Genomic DNA, 14,412 nt, shown 5'->3' with positions numbered 1-14,412 from the left:
TAGAAATTAAGACTCTCAGGCTGACCCCAGGCCCACTGAGTCAGAATCTTTATTTAAATCAGACGCCCAGGTGACGCTGATGCAAACTAAAGTTTGAGAAGCCCTTTCTCAATGAGTGGCTTTCTAATTTTCTGGTACATTAGAATTGCCTGAGTTGGGGAAGGGGCAGAATTTTAAAAATCCTGATGCCTAGGCCACAGCCCCTAGCAATTACACCAGAATATCTGAGAGTGGAACCAGACACAATTAAATTTAAAACTCCTCCTGGTTTTTAAAAAAACTCCTACCTGATAAAATTTCTTTCTCACCTCAACCTATGTGCATTGTCCTCAGTAAATACTCAAGGGTCACACAAAGGGACTACTTTGTGAAACATGAGATCTTAACTCTCACTTGAAAAATAGGGCTGCATTGGTCATAAACCCCCAGAACGCTAAATCAGAGAAAGAACTTCCAACTGGTAAGTGGGGGAGGATGCAAAAATTTTCACCAAGTGTGAAATGGATTTCCCTGCCTGGTGACAAGCTGGCAGATCCGGCCTCCTGCAGATGGCTGGGCTGCTGCAGACACAGTGCCGCATATCTGACACATACGTGTTGGGCTTAGTGTTCCTTCCTGTGCCAGAGCAGACGGATTTGGGAAGACAGGACAGCGGTCTTTGGCGGGAAGGAGAGCACGCTGTCCCAAGTCCTCATCAACAACAGGCTTTGTTCTTGAGGAGCAGCCAAAACACGCATTTCTCACCAAAATTGAGTCATACTGAAAAAGCAAGAAGTGGAGCCAAGATGTAAACTTTTCTCAGAAACTTTCTTCCCAGACCTGCATTGGGTACTACTTGCCTATGTGTATCTTTTGAGCCATTCCTCCTCAAACTCTTCTCTCCCAACCCTAAATCTCTAGGAAGTGACCAGAGCTAAAAACATATGGGAGTGGAGTGCTCTGGACTGGAGCATCTGAGACTTTGATGTGAACCTTGGATCTGGCAGTACTTGCCATTACACCTTTAAAAAGTGATGCAAATCTCAAATCTCTTTCCTTGGAAAGCTGTAAAATATAATTTTCCTCACCATTTATACCCCCTGTTCTTTCTCCTGTCCCTTTTACCTCACTGTTTTCAAGGTTGGGGGCCAGAGATCTACTGGCTCTTTCAAGAATACAACGATTTAAAGGCAAAATCAGAGGCCAGGAATTCCAGAATGCTGGATGGGTTCAGCCCTGAGTCAGTCCATCTCCAACTCTCTAGTTGCTGGTTTCTGCATTCTTACTCTATGCTAGTTGGCTTCATCCACTCTCACGGGTCCATCTATGTCATTATCCCAGTGGCTCACAAATCTGTGTCTCTTGTCCCAGGCTTAAGCTCCTGATTCAGGCTATCCAATTGCCTCATTCAAATGTGCCAAACTAAACACTGTGGTGTCTCTGTTATATATATATATATACACACACACACACAAGCATATTCACACTCAGCAGAACCTGGGCTTCCTCCAGCATGCCCTTTCAGAGAAAGTCACCACTATTCATCCAGTGACTTGTCAAAACTTGGCTCTCACCCTTGATTCCCTTCCCTTTCTCCCTATAACAAATGGATTACTAGCCCCTATGGATGCCACAGCAGAAATGTCCCTCCATTCCTGTGCATTCTGTTGTCATGATCCTAACCCAGATCAGTGTCCTCTGCCACCTGGAGCACTACCCCAGTCTCCCAGGGATGTCCCAGGCTTGAGTCCCTTCCATCCACTGTTCTCACGGGAGTAGAGTGGTAGCTCTGGAATGCAAATCTGATTACTACCTTCCTTTCCTAGAGACATTCCTATGGCTTCCCACTGTTCCTAGGATCAAGCCCAAGCTTCTCAGCCTGCCTTCAAAGAAGACCCTTCAGGAACAACCACAGGTGCCTCTGAAAGGCTCAGCTCTCACTAGCCCCTCCTCACACCGGCTGCTCTCAGCATAGTAAACGTCTTTCTGTTTCTCAAATGCTCTGCATACCCTTTCTCATCTCTAAATGTGGGTACATTTTCCTTTCTCTTAATGCTTTTTCTCCCGGCTAATTTTTCCTATCTTTCAGGCCTCGCGTTTAGTTCTGCTTTGTATAGGAAGTCTATCCACACAGAAACTGGACTGGGTGCCCTGCTAATTGTTCTCATATGTTTCTGTGTCTTCCATGTCACAGAGCTTAACGGACTACTACCATTTACTGACCAGAGCCTGGATGAGATAGTAATCTCCATGAGAAGAGGAGCCTTGTCTGTAGGGTGATAGCTCTGTTCTCAGCACCAGAACAGACACTTATCAAATATTTACTAAATGACTGAAAGTCCCCTCCTGATCTCTCAATACCACATGAGGACAAAGTCTCGTCAATCCTTAACAGTCCGCAAATCCCACTGCAGCTCAGCTAAGACTCTCGTCTTTTAATCAAGCTCCTATCACAAGACCCTCTCCAAATATTTTTTCTGTCTTGCGTTTGGCCTGTTTTCTACCCAAGAAACATCTTTCTGCTTCCATATCTCTTTGATCATTTCTCTTTCTTGGTTAAAATCTCTCTGTAGATAACCATTGTCTTCAGGATAAAATAGAACCACTTTAACATAGCAAACAGACCCCTCTGAGACCAGACCCACAGAGTCATCACCTCAGCTTCATTGTTCATCAGTTTCTACCTTCTTCACATCTCATTTTTAGGTTTCCAAATACTTCAGGGCTGCAGGGCTTTCTTATGATTTAAAAGTATGGTTCTTTCTGCCTGCAGTGGCCTCTGCCTTTCCTTGTTTTCTCTGTCCTGGCTTGTAAACATCACATCGTCTTCAAAGATTTATCTCACCTATTTATTAATCAAGTATTTACTGGCCATCTACTAAATGCCACGGCCTGTACCCAGCACCAGGAGCACATTGTTGAACAAGACTAACATGGGCATTACCCCCGATTATTTGGAATCTCCTGGGGAAAAACCAGAGGCTTGTGGTTGCCTTCCTAAATATCACCTTTTCTGCTATCTCTTCCCTTACTTTATGCCCTGCTGTGCTTGTTCACACTTCTATTCTTGTCTCTATTTACTTGGCTTATGTAAACAAAACCACACAGATCATGCAGGAAAGGGACCATGCCTGATTCATCTTATAGCCCCCACACTGAGCTCAACATGGTTGATATTGAATAAATGTTTGTGAGACGAATAAATAAGAAGTTAATAATTTCTTAGTTTTTACCAGTAATTGAGGCTCTGATGAGACACAAAACTGGTTAATGTGATGAATGAGATGGCATAAAAATGTCGTTCCTCAGAAGAGGGATGGTTCAAGTTGGGCATTCCAGTGGCAATAGCTCTATAGCCAAGGGATAGCAGAAAGGCATTACACAGTGAAAATGAAGGTTGTGACTATGGCAGAATGGAGGCCCCTCCATCGAAATCTGTATTTTCCTACTGGACTGTCAATCCAAATTCCATCCCCATCTCTTGCATATATTAAGATGGGCTTGGATGTTGCGAGTTCAGAGCAACACTTTCAGTTGTCATGACCTAATAATGACTTAGCAACCTTGAAATATTAAGATTTGACATGCATTTGTCACATGACCTATCAATATTTTGGCAGTGTTGTGCTAATGGGAAGCTGAATCTAACTTAAGTGTGTATTACTAAGGACATGGACTAATATAGTGGATACATCCTTCAAAATTATAATCAGTAGTAAGCATGAACTTGATGGGCTTACAATAACATGGATGGTCTTAAGAACACAGTAGAGAAGTAGTCAGTTTAATAAAAGGAAAAACAAGATTTATAACACAATACAATTTATACACTTAAAATATGTACACTCAAAATGCTATACATTTTTCACAAGGATAGAAGCGTAATTAAGGAATAAGTATCACACATTAAGGTGGGTAACTATAACTGTTCAAGAGGAATGAGGAGATTGAGGAACAAGAGGAAAAATAAACTGGAATGGAATCTTAAACTGAATGATGATGTCAATGTAATATGAACTAATATGTTACCTGTCTCTAAGGCTTAATTTAAAACATTATTGCAAATGTAAGGGATTTTGACCTACTATCAATGTGATATAAAGTAGCCTCACACTCTAGGTGTTTGTTGAGCTGATCCCTCTGCCCTTCCCTCTATGCCAGCCACAGTCCCAGATTGTTGAAGGGGACAATTATTCTTGGCTTAGACACAACCTGGCAAAGAAGGTGAATTAAATGTAAAATCTTGCAAGACTCTATCAGAAGATATAGCATAGATTCTAAAAAGAATAAAATCCCCCAGTCGTACAGGACCAAAGCTTTTAAGCCTGAAATGAGTTACTGTCTCCTCAGGAGCATCTAACCAGATCCTCACAATAAAACCTTCTGAGGCACCATGGAGCTCTCCTCGGTGTTGGAAAAAAAAAAAAAAAAAAAAAAGCCCCTCTGGTGTCTTTCCTGCCATAGATCCTGATTTTGCGGGCAGAGACCCTCCTGTCTGACCCTACTCTGTGATGGCTCTTAACCACAAGGGTTTATTAAAGGCAGAGGTTGTATCTTAGAAAGAAATAGGTGGTCAATCTAGTTTTTATGTATGACTAAAATTGAAAAAAATATGCTAATGATTCTCTGTCTCAGCCTACTGCCTATCTCTGTTGTCTAAGTCTTTGTCTCTGAGTCAAGTCATGTGTAACTTGGGTATGTAACAATGTAATGATATCTTGTACATACGTGTTTCCCATGTTAGACTACCTGTGTCTCTTGGGAAAACAGAAGTGAGAAAATTACAAAAATTGGGCTGAATGAAAAAGGTTTAGGGAGTACATAATTTACCTCATTTCAGCTTTACCTAATCAATGTCCTGAATGAGTTTCTAAATAAATAAATTATTAATCTTCTATCTAGACTATCTGTCTCTTTCCTACCCTAAAGGAAATTCACCTAAATGCTCCTACTATACTCTATCTTGGAACTTTGTTCCAAACAATAAAAACAAGTATAGGCAGGCACTCTTAAAAACAGAATTCTGGGTCAATAAAATGCGGTCTAATTTAAACCAAGGGCACCCTAGAAAAGCAAAGGGTTCTGGTCTGAGAGCAGATTTCACATAGGATAGCACAGAACCTGAATTCTCATTAGAATAACACAGAAAGGCAGATAATAAATATATACTGAATATGTACCACAGTTTATCCTTAGAAGAACTACAAAAAAATAGGTATTTTACTCACATTTTCTAGGTTACAAAACCAAAGTTCAAGAGATCCAGTAGGTTGCACACACTGAAACAAAACTAATTAACAGAATAAGGATTTGAACCCAAGCCTAGTTGATTCTAAAGGTCCTTTAATTTCCTTTATAACAATAAAATGTTTCCTAGTTATTAAGCACTGGCAAGGTTGGCCATGACACTAAACGTTTATATGTACGACTTCATTTGTTTCTGCCAAAAGCACTAGAAGGTAGACACTGTCATTATTTACATGACACTAAAAACTTTAAGGAAGAGGCCAATCAAGCTCTTGTCTAAGGTTACACAGTTGATGAGTGGTAGAGATTGGATTCAAATAAGTTCTAGTTTTATCCAAAACCTCTGCTCTCACCATTCCTCAATAGTTCTTTAACCAACCTCAAAACAGATAACTCTAAAGTTCTCTCTTTTATCGTGAAATTGTCTTGATTTTTTTTTTCACTGTCAGCATGATCCTAGGACTGAATGCATGTCTTTATAGACTCTGCTCCAGGAATTCATTGGTGTTTTATCATTAGTGGATCAATGCCTTCTTTAATAACATATATCTAGGTGTCATGGAATTGAATCAGAGGACACTATTGGAGTTTTTCATCTTAAACTCCTTTCCCATAAGTAGGCCTGCAGGTGAGCACAGAAGAGAGCAGGAGGAAAAAGTGGAAGCTGTGGTTTGCACTGGTATTGGTGGGGGTTGGAGAGACAGTGACAGGTACGTCATTTGATTGATGCAAACTGTAAGCTGCAAATAATAATATCTGGCAAACGACTGGCTTTTAAAGTAATTTCCATACTGTGGAAAATTGAGGAATAAATATTAAAGATGATGTCTCTGAGCATCTTTCCCCCTGGAGGTCACCGACCACAGAAATGATATGGTTGGCTGAATGTTTAGATGAGACGGGGTACCCTACTCAGGTGGCTGAGGCTTGATCCAAGACTCCGTTTATTCCCACATGCCTTTCCTCGTCCTAACTTCCTTCAGGGACACAAGGAGAGTTTAGAGAATGATCTCACCCAGAGGTAAAGAAAGTGATTTCCTGACCGATGTGATTTACTACCTAACTTTCCCCACAGTTGCTCCATGAAGTCTAAAATATTGCCATTAGAGGCACAACTTTAGTTGGAAAGATAGCATTGTAAAGTGAAAAGATCATGTTATGTCATTAAATGTTCTTTGTAAATATGACATTTAATAAATGCACAATATTCCATTGAATATTTGTATTAGTGAAAATTAAAGTTATTTCCATTTTCTACTACTTCAATGCTGCATTAATTTAATACTTTTATATATACATCTCTAAAAAAACCTATGATTTACTTAGAAGTGTATTCTAAGAGTAGATTGCTAAGTCAGAAGTTCTGAAGCTGGTGGAGATGTACATTGGTAAAAATTTTTGAATAACTTTTTTCCAAACTCTACAATTTTGAAACTTTTCAAATACTTTGCATACGGATTGCTGTTAAACCAAGTTCTCCCTACCCCCTACTTGCGTCATTGGTTTTTTGTGCCTGTGTTCATTAGCACATTGGGTTACCCTTATTACCCTTGTTAAATGCACTCTTACCAGTGTGAGCCAATCACCATAGTTCCCTTTAGAGTTTTGCTACAGTCTCAAACATACCATTGCCCCCTCCCAACTTTGGGTCAAAACTAAATACGTCTTCTAAGCCTCTAGCTGGATCACAGTTGGGGCACACCACACGAAGCCTCTTTCTAGGTGGAAATGAATCCATTAATAGTCAGAGCACAAACGTTCATCCAGCTCCATATCTATGTCGGTACATTGTGAGTAACAGACTGTTCATAAGGGTGCCCTTGAAAATCATTTCTGACAGCCCCTTGCACACCATTTCAGTGACGGCGTCAGTAATGGAAAATTACCTGACACAGAGGGTTGCACTGGCTCCTGGGAATTACTATTTCTTTTGTGTACATTACCACCACCCCCTCCCCCATGTACACACACAAATCTGCAGAATACTATGACATAGCATGTTTCTGGGCAGGAAGTGATGTCCACTCCGAGGGTATGCTAGTTAAACTTAAGACATGAATAATTAGCAGGGTCAGTCACAGGAACATCATGGGGAGAGCAACGTCGAGGTTGAAAACTCGCAGTCTCCCAGGACCAGGGCAGAGGACACTGCAGGACACTAAGTGGTGGGTTTGACAGAGAATGGAAAACAAGGCCTGAAAGCTGTGGCAAGAGGAGCCGAGAGAGATACCATCTGGCCAGAGCTGACAAGGAGGGAGAGTGGAAGCAGCAAGCTGTGGGTGGATGCTGTTTTTGTGACATTTTCTTCAAGAGGTTTTGAGTTCTGTTCTAAGATTTTGTTCTCCTTCAATCCAGAAACAAATCAGAATTTGTTTTTCTATTACTGATGATGTTACACGTCATATATTTGTTTATTCCTTTTTAGTTTATGCCAGAAGGGTTCTTTCCAACTCCAAACATGGGGGAGTATTTGTGTGCACATGCATGTGTTCTTTAAGAACATGTGTATGCCACCCAAGGTCTGGCGGAAGAAGATTTGTAAGTCAATGATGAAGCATTACAGGAGACCAGGGCTGTCCCTGGCACCTCTCTGTGCAAAGGAAGGGTCAAGTGGGGCTTTGCCAGATTTGGCCAAAAGTGCCTCCTACTACTAATGAACGAGAGTTTTGGAGTCAGGAGACAAGTGTTCAAATCCTAGCTCAGCCACTGTGACCTTGACCAGCTTACTCCACCTCTGCCTCATCTATCAAACAAACATTCTCTGGAAGAGTCTAATAAACCCATGCCTATGCCATCCTAGTCAATGAAAGTATATTCTCTGCTATAGCAGAAATTTGAGTCATTGTTCTAAAACTCTTCTCCCACTCATATCCCACCCCTATTTTCATCCTGATGAGACCCTACTTGAGTCCTTCCACCTATTTCTGAGCTCTGGATTTCTTACCCTGTACTGGATGATGCTTCACCATCTTCTTGGTTCTTCCAGGCAGATGCACCAATTTTTCGGAGCTAGGGTGTAGGCACCCCTCTGGCAGAATGCAGCAGGATAAAGGAGCCCTGCCTGTGTGCTAGCTATCACTTGAGCAGAAGTCCAGACTGTGTATGCCAGAAAGTTTTTATATGTTTCCTGGACAGTTTCTGTGTCTTTATCTCTTGCTCAACTTACTATTTATTGGAGGTTTGGAAGATTCCACTGTGGCTCAGCTGTGCTCTGAGCACAGAAGTGGAGTTCTAGCCAGGCATAAACTAGAGCATTGAAGACAGGACAGCAGTGCCTTGGGACTGGTGGCGAAGGAACATTTACTCCCATTCTTTGAGTTCTACTTTAGGCATTTCTCTGACCCACCCTAAACCTCAACCTCCACCTCTACCTTGAGGAAACTCAGGAGAGAAAGTCAAGGATCCAATGAGTGAGATGGGTCAAGTCCACTGAGTTTCTTGGCAGCCTCAGGACACCCATATTTTCTGCAAATCTATGTGATTAATTAAGAAGAGTACCTGACTCTCTGACCCTGCAGTGGGAAGGCCTGAAGGCTGGGCTGGCCAAGTTAAATTTGGTGGGAGTGGAAAGAGAGGAAACTCAGTTTGTCCCAGCCACAGATTCCAAACCAACCTGTTCATTTACACACCCGATATTTTTATTTTCATTTCTCTGACTCTTGCATGTCATCTCCTGATCTACTCCAAATTTGAAGGATATACAGGTATTACCTGTCATCCTTCTTAGAGTTTCACATGTTAAAGATTTGTGTGGAAGCTTCAGAGATAGTCATTGGAATTATCATTTGAAACCCCAAAGAGTGCAGAGAGACACCATTTCTAGCACAGCCGAGGTGGAAGGCTTTGGTGCTTCAGAAAACCTTGATCTTACACAATTTTCACCTGTGGTTTGCAGCATTTTCTACTATGGTTTTGTGTGTGACTGTTAAATGACACCAGCCATAGACTATTGGTGAACCTTGATCCTGGAGTCTTGCCAGCTGATTCTGACTAGAGTGAGTACCACTGAGGCAAACATCAACTTACAGGAAGAAGAGTCTTTTAGGCTCAGGGAAGGTCTAGCTCAGTGCAGGCAGAGCTTCAGTTTATGGGCTTTTTAGTCAGCAGTGGGAGGAAATATATATATATATATATATATATGGTTCTTTTACCATGTTTCTCAGCAAGAACTCTAAGCCAGGACTTAAAATTGGAAAAGCTACAAAATTCCACGTGGACAACAGAGGCACTAATAGATGAGGATTAGACCTTAAAATGGAAATGCCGAGGCTAAGTGAATCAGCTGCCCCACGCGTGTTCTGCAAATCAGTTGCACCCTCACACGGATACATCAGCCCAGGCTGTGATTTGGATTTCAGAGTCCTGGATTGTTGCTCCACCCACTAACCAGTGTTGGATTTATCCTTGACGAAAGGAGGAGCAGAGCCCTGTAAGGCATAGGGTTAATGTTAATGTCTCAGGTTGAGTTAGAAGACAATGTAATAACAGTTTCACAAATCTGATAGACAATAAAGATACTAAAAAGTTCTGTGTAGGACCCTTTCCTTCTAAAATCATAGAATAATTCAACTGTTTGATAATAAACACCAGATTTATTGTCAAGCAGGAAAGAAAAATGAGAATGATTGTTTTTCTTTATTGTCAAGCAGGAAAGAAAAATGAGGGTGATGAAAACCCTGGGAAAATGCAGGGGATTTTTGTAGTGTTTGAGATCCGGGTCAAGTCTAGATAGCCAAGAAGGTTAAGTCCCAGAGGACAAGCTGGACAGGTGTGAAAGGAGGCAAAGATGTACCTGGGCCCAGCATTCTTAAAGATGGAGCCAGTGGGAAATAAATGGTTTTGTTGTTACTAGGTCATAGAAAGCAGTAAGGACCAAATAAATCTAATAAAAAGAGAAAGTGTCAAGAACTGAGAGAGAAAACCAGAGTGACTCTTAGGAAAGGACTCTAGGTTCAATAAAATGTTTAGAATATAATTCCCAAAGCTCCAGGTACAGATCACAATTGGGGAAATTTCTTGGACTCCAGGATAGCCATGCCAAGTGGTTACACAGGTCCGAGAGAGGTAAACTGAGGCAGCTGGCAGTATTAAGTAAGCTCAGGGGGAAATGGTGTTGATAAATGTGCCCTGAGGGTGAAAATCAAAATAATTTATGGAATTGGGGTGTAGGGAAGAGGTGATCATTATAGGAATACTGGAAAGTGATCAAAAATTACATCAAGACTTGGGCCACCTGTTGGCCTGATGGAGGAACCTTTTCTAAATTAAATATGTTAAAAGTTCAGCCAATCAATTTTGAAATGAGTTTAGAAACAAGGAGAAAGTGGACCATCAGAGGCACATGCCATAGCTGCAGGGAATGCATGAGAGAGGGCATATTTAGCTGCAACCCTGTCTGATCATCTTAATGGACCTGGAGGGCAAGGAGTCTTCAGTAACTGTTCGAGGGAAAAGCATTCCCCTTTTGGATCAAACATGCACTTCCAGCTGTTCTCCAAGTACTCAGTTTTCTGCCCAAGACAGAAGAGAGATTTATCTAATTGGGGAGACTGGGTGGAGGCAGTGGGCATCTTGTTCCTCTGTTGGGGAACCCTGCCAGGTCAAATGCTGCTCTTGCAACTTGGAATTTTCATGTTCAGTTCAAAGGGAGCTAGATTAAGAAGCCCAGGTATGTTCACACAGCTAATGCCCATTCTTCAATCCTGCTTTTCCATAATAAAACTTTATTTTTAAATCTCCCAATTTACCAGCTGTTGTGAACTGAAGTGATGTTATGGATTCTGCTGTCTCAGACCTCAACAGTAACTTAGTGAGTATCAGGGATAATATCAGAGATTGTGGAGGAACCTCGGGAAAAGTGGAACTCTGGGGATGAGCTAGTGCTGCTTGCCTCACGTGCTTCCACACCCCAAGACTACTTTCCTCCTTCCAGCACTCCAGACGTTCTGTGATCTGATATGCTGAGAGGCATTCCCCTTACACAGAAAGATATCCCGTGATAATTTATCAATATGTCAGGTACAAGACTACATGTTTTGTTTGTGCCATGCTACATGAATCCTATGAGGAGGTTCTATTTTTATCCCCATTTTATAGACAAAGAAACTGGCTCAGAAGAGTCACGTGACCTGTCCATGGTTACAATAATAGCAGGTAGCAGAGTTGAAGATTTAGCCCTGGCACTGTCTGACACAGGGCTTATGCTACTCCATTCCAGGGCCTTTCTTGATGCTTCATAGAGGCAAGGATGAGGTCTATACTCTAACCTCCAAAGTAACTTCCACAGGACTTTCAACCAATATTGAAAAGATGGTAGTGAAATTAAAAACAATGAAGAAACTCCCATGTTGTACAGGGCGTGGGCAAACAGGAGCTCATATATCCTACTGTAGGCATTTAAGCACAATCTTTACAGAACTCAATTTATTGATGTGTAGGAATTTGTTCTAGGAAAATAATTATAGCAGTACACAAAGATATATGTGCAAAGCAGTTCTCTGAAACATTATTTGTAACAGTTAAAAAAATGCTTTAAACAACCTAGATATCCATCTCCAGGAGGACTGGTTAAATGCATTAGAGTAAAACCATCTGATGCACTGCACTGTGACCATTTACAACGATAATATAGATCTATATGTATTGACTCGGAAATATGTTAACTGAAAATGGCAAGTTACACGACAGTATGCATAATAGCATCCCGTTTCTCTGAAAAAATAAAAAAGTGTAAGTAGGCCCACATAAAAAAGACTAAGAGGACCCAGAAATCAAACCTCAGCAATGAGGCAGTCTGCTCAGTGGTAAGGAAGGAGGGCTGTAGCCAGGGGACCTAGATCCCACTCAGTTCTTGCTCATGACCATGGACAAGTTCCTGAACCCTCTCAGCCTCCGTCTCCTCATCTGAAAAGTGGAGATTGTTCTTGCTGTTCTCATCTTTTGCTGTTGACTTGAGGATTAGATGAGGTGGTACATGTCAAGTCTCAGCATAGACTATGGCATATGCTAGATACTTAGCACATGGCAGCTGTCTTGATATTTATGGGGTATCCATTCCAGTTATCTAGTGTGGTATAAGGAACTCCCCCAAAACTTAGTGGCTTCAAGCAATAACCACTTTGTTACGTCTCACAAAGTCAATGGGTCCCAAATTTGGGCCAGTACTTGGCTGATTCTTTGCTCTCTATAGCATTGCTGGGGTTACTCAGAAGTGCTTGGCTGATGGATGTGCTGGTTGGAGCATCCAATGTCATTTCACTACCGACTCAGACACCTTGGCATGGATGGCTGGAAGCCTGGGCTCAGCTGAGACTCTTGATTGGAGTACCATCTTTGGCCTCTCTAGTATGATGGCCTCAGGGCAAAAGGACGTTTTACATGGGGGCTGGCTTCTCTTAAAAATACTGTTGTTGTCATCTTTGGAAAATATAATCTGCCACAGAACCTATATCTTACATCTCAGTGTTTTGCAGATATAAAATATACACATCAATAACATAAAGCATATCTCTATAGACAGAGCTTTAGGAACACTTTATATAACTGAACACAAATAGAGACACGTATAAAGATAGGTATACATTCTGTAGCAGAATTGCCTTGGCTGAGGAGGCAGGCCTGTTGCATCTGAAGTCTGAAATGTTTGTGCAGAAAAGCGATGGAAAGAAGAAGGAGACGCTCGCTTGTATATATAGCGTAGGTTTTGCCCTTTACAATAAAATGATGTATTTCACTTTGCTTCCCCTGTTGCTATGGTATCTGTCACTTTATTTATAACTGTGTCTGTTCAGTTGCATCCATATACTTGAGAAGCTTTTCTGCTCTAAGAAAGAATCATAGCAAGTATGGGGGTGCACTGGGGTGGCGTGGGGGGTGTGGTCTGGGTGTTCTTGCCCATGCTGTTTCTCTGCTCTCCCTGAGTTGCCTCTCCAGTTCCCCACAACCCTTAGGCAGAGGGTCTTGCATGCATCTTGCATTCCCCACAACTGGTCATGCATGTCAGAATTGAGGTCTGCCCTGAGCTCTCTGTTACATCGCTAGCTGTGTGACATCGGGCAAGTTACTTGGTCTCTCTGAGCCTCCCTCTTCTCTTCTGTTTTCCCTTGGTAAAACAAGAAACCTTGAGCAAAACTTACTAAGGCCTCTTTCCAATCTACCACCCTCCATGGTTCTCTCAGTTTCTGGAGAAACCTGATCCCTTTCCACTTGATGGCCTTCACCTACCTGCCTTCCTCTGCCTGTTAGACTCTTCCTCTGCTCCTCATCATCCTTAATGTCACTTCTGAAGAGCCTTCCCTGATCTGCCCATCTGTTGCAGATGCACTCAGCATTCCACCCTTAGGCTCCCATTTCCTTAGATCAGATTCTTGGCAATCTTTGGCACACTGGCTTCCTGGGTGTATTCACTTTCATCAGCCGGCACCTGAACCTCTTCAGCCTGTCTGTTCTCTGGTTCCCAGAAGTCAACTTGTCTGAATGCAAGGATGCAAGGGCTTGGGGATGTATGTTCCCAGAGCTGAAGGGCGCTGAAGTGTACCTGCTTCAGCACCCTCATCCGATTGGAAAAACTCTGTCCTATGCTATGTCCAGAGCTCCCCTGTTGATTGACAAGGATTTGGCTCAAATTCACTCACTTGTTTGTTTCCTTCCCCTCTCCATTCTACCCACCATCCCACTTCCCCACTCACCGGGTTGTCCTGAGAAGACTTCATAACACATGGCTCTCACTCACAAGCTCTTCTCCGTGTCGACTTCTGGGAAACCCAGCGTGAATCACTCTCTGAACTAGCTGAACTAGGTCCCTCTGCAGTGCTGCCTAACTCTGCATCCTTTTTGTTTCCAGGACGTCAGGCACATAGACCAATCCATAAGTATTTTTTTAACTTTATAAATCTCTCTCAGCCCCTCTAGGCTGTGTGATTTGTGAAGACAGAGGCTATTTTTATCATGCGCACTATTTTGTGACATGATGTAGTTTTTGGAACAGGAAATATATGCAACAAAAGTGTTAAATGAAAAAAATTAAAGAATCATAGGACAATTATCTTTTTATGATATCCACCTGGGCACGTTCATCTTTGTTCTCGTTGCTGCCTAAGATATCCTCCCTACCATGCTTCCATCTAAATTCCTTTACTAATTACAACCAGTAAATAGATGCTTGGAAAATGTCCAATGTCACTATTA

The 14,412-nt window shown here is 41.9% G+C and overlaps 1 long non-coding RNA gene across 2 annotated transcripts in view; it reads right to left on the bottom strand.

The window, feature by feature from the left end:
- The window catches only part of LOC105488245 (uncharacterized), a 108,334-nt gene extending 94,237 nt beyond the window's left edge, over positions 1–14,097 (bottom strand). For both annotated transcript variants that reach the window (XR_011606713.1, XR_003019523.2), the window contains exon 1: positions 13,914–14,097. This is a non-coding gene — a long non-coding RNA (uncharacterized lncRNA). The remainder of the gene's footprint in view (positions 1–13,913) is intronic.
- Positions 14,098–14,412: the final 315 nt, after the last annotated feature.

The sequence above is a fragment of the Macaca nemestrina genome, chromosome 8, assembly GCF_043159975.1.
Source record: "Macaca nemestrina isolate mMacNem1 chromosome 8, mMacNem.hap1, whole genome shotgun sequence".
Classification (NCBI taxonomy): Eukaryota; Metazoa; Chordata; class Mammalia; order Primates; family Cercopithecidae; genus Macaca; species Macaca nemestrina.
The sequence above is the reverse complement of the archived record's forward strand: the minus strand, read 5'-3'. Positions and strand labels throughout refer to the sequence as shown.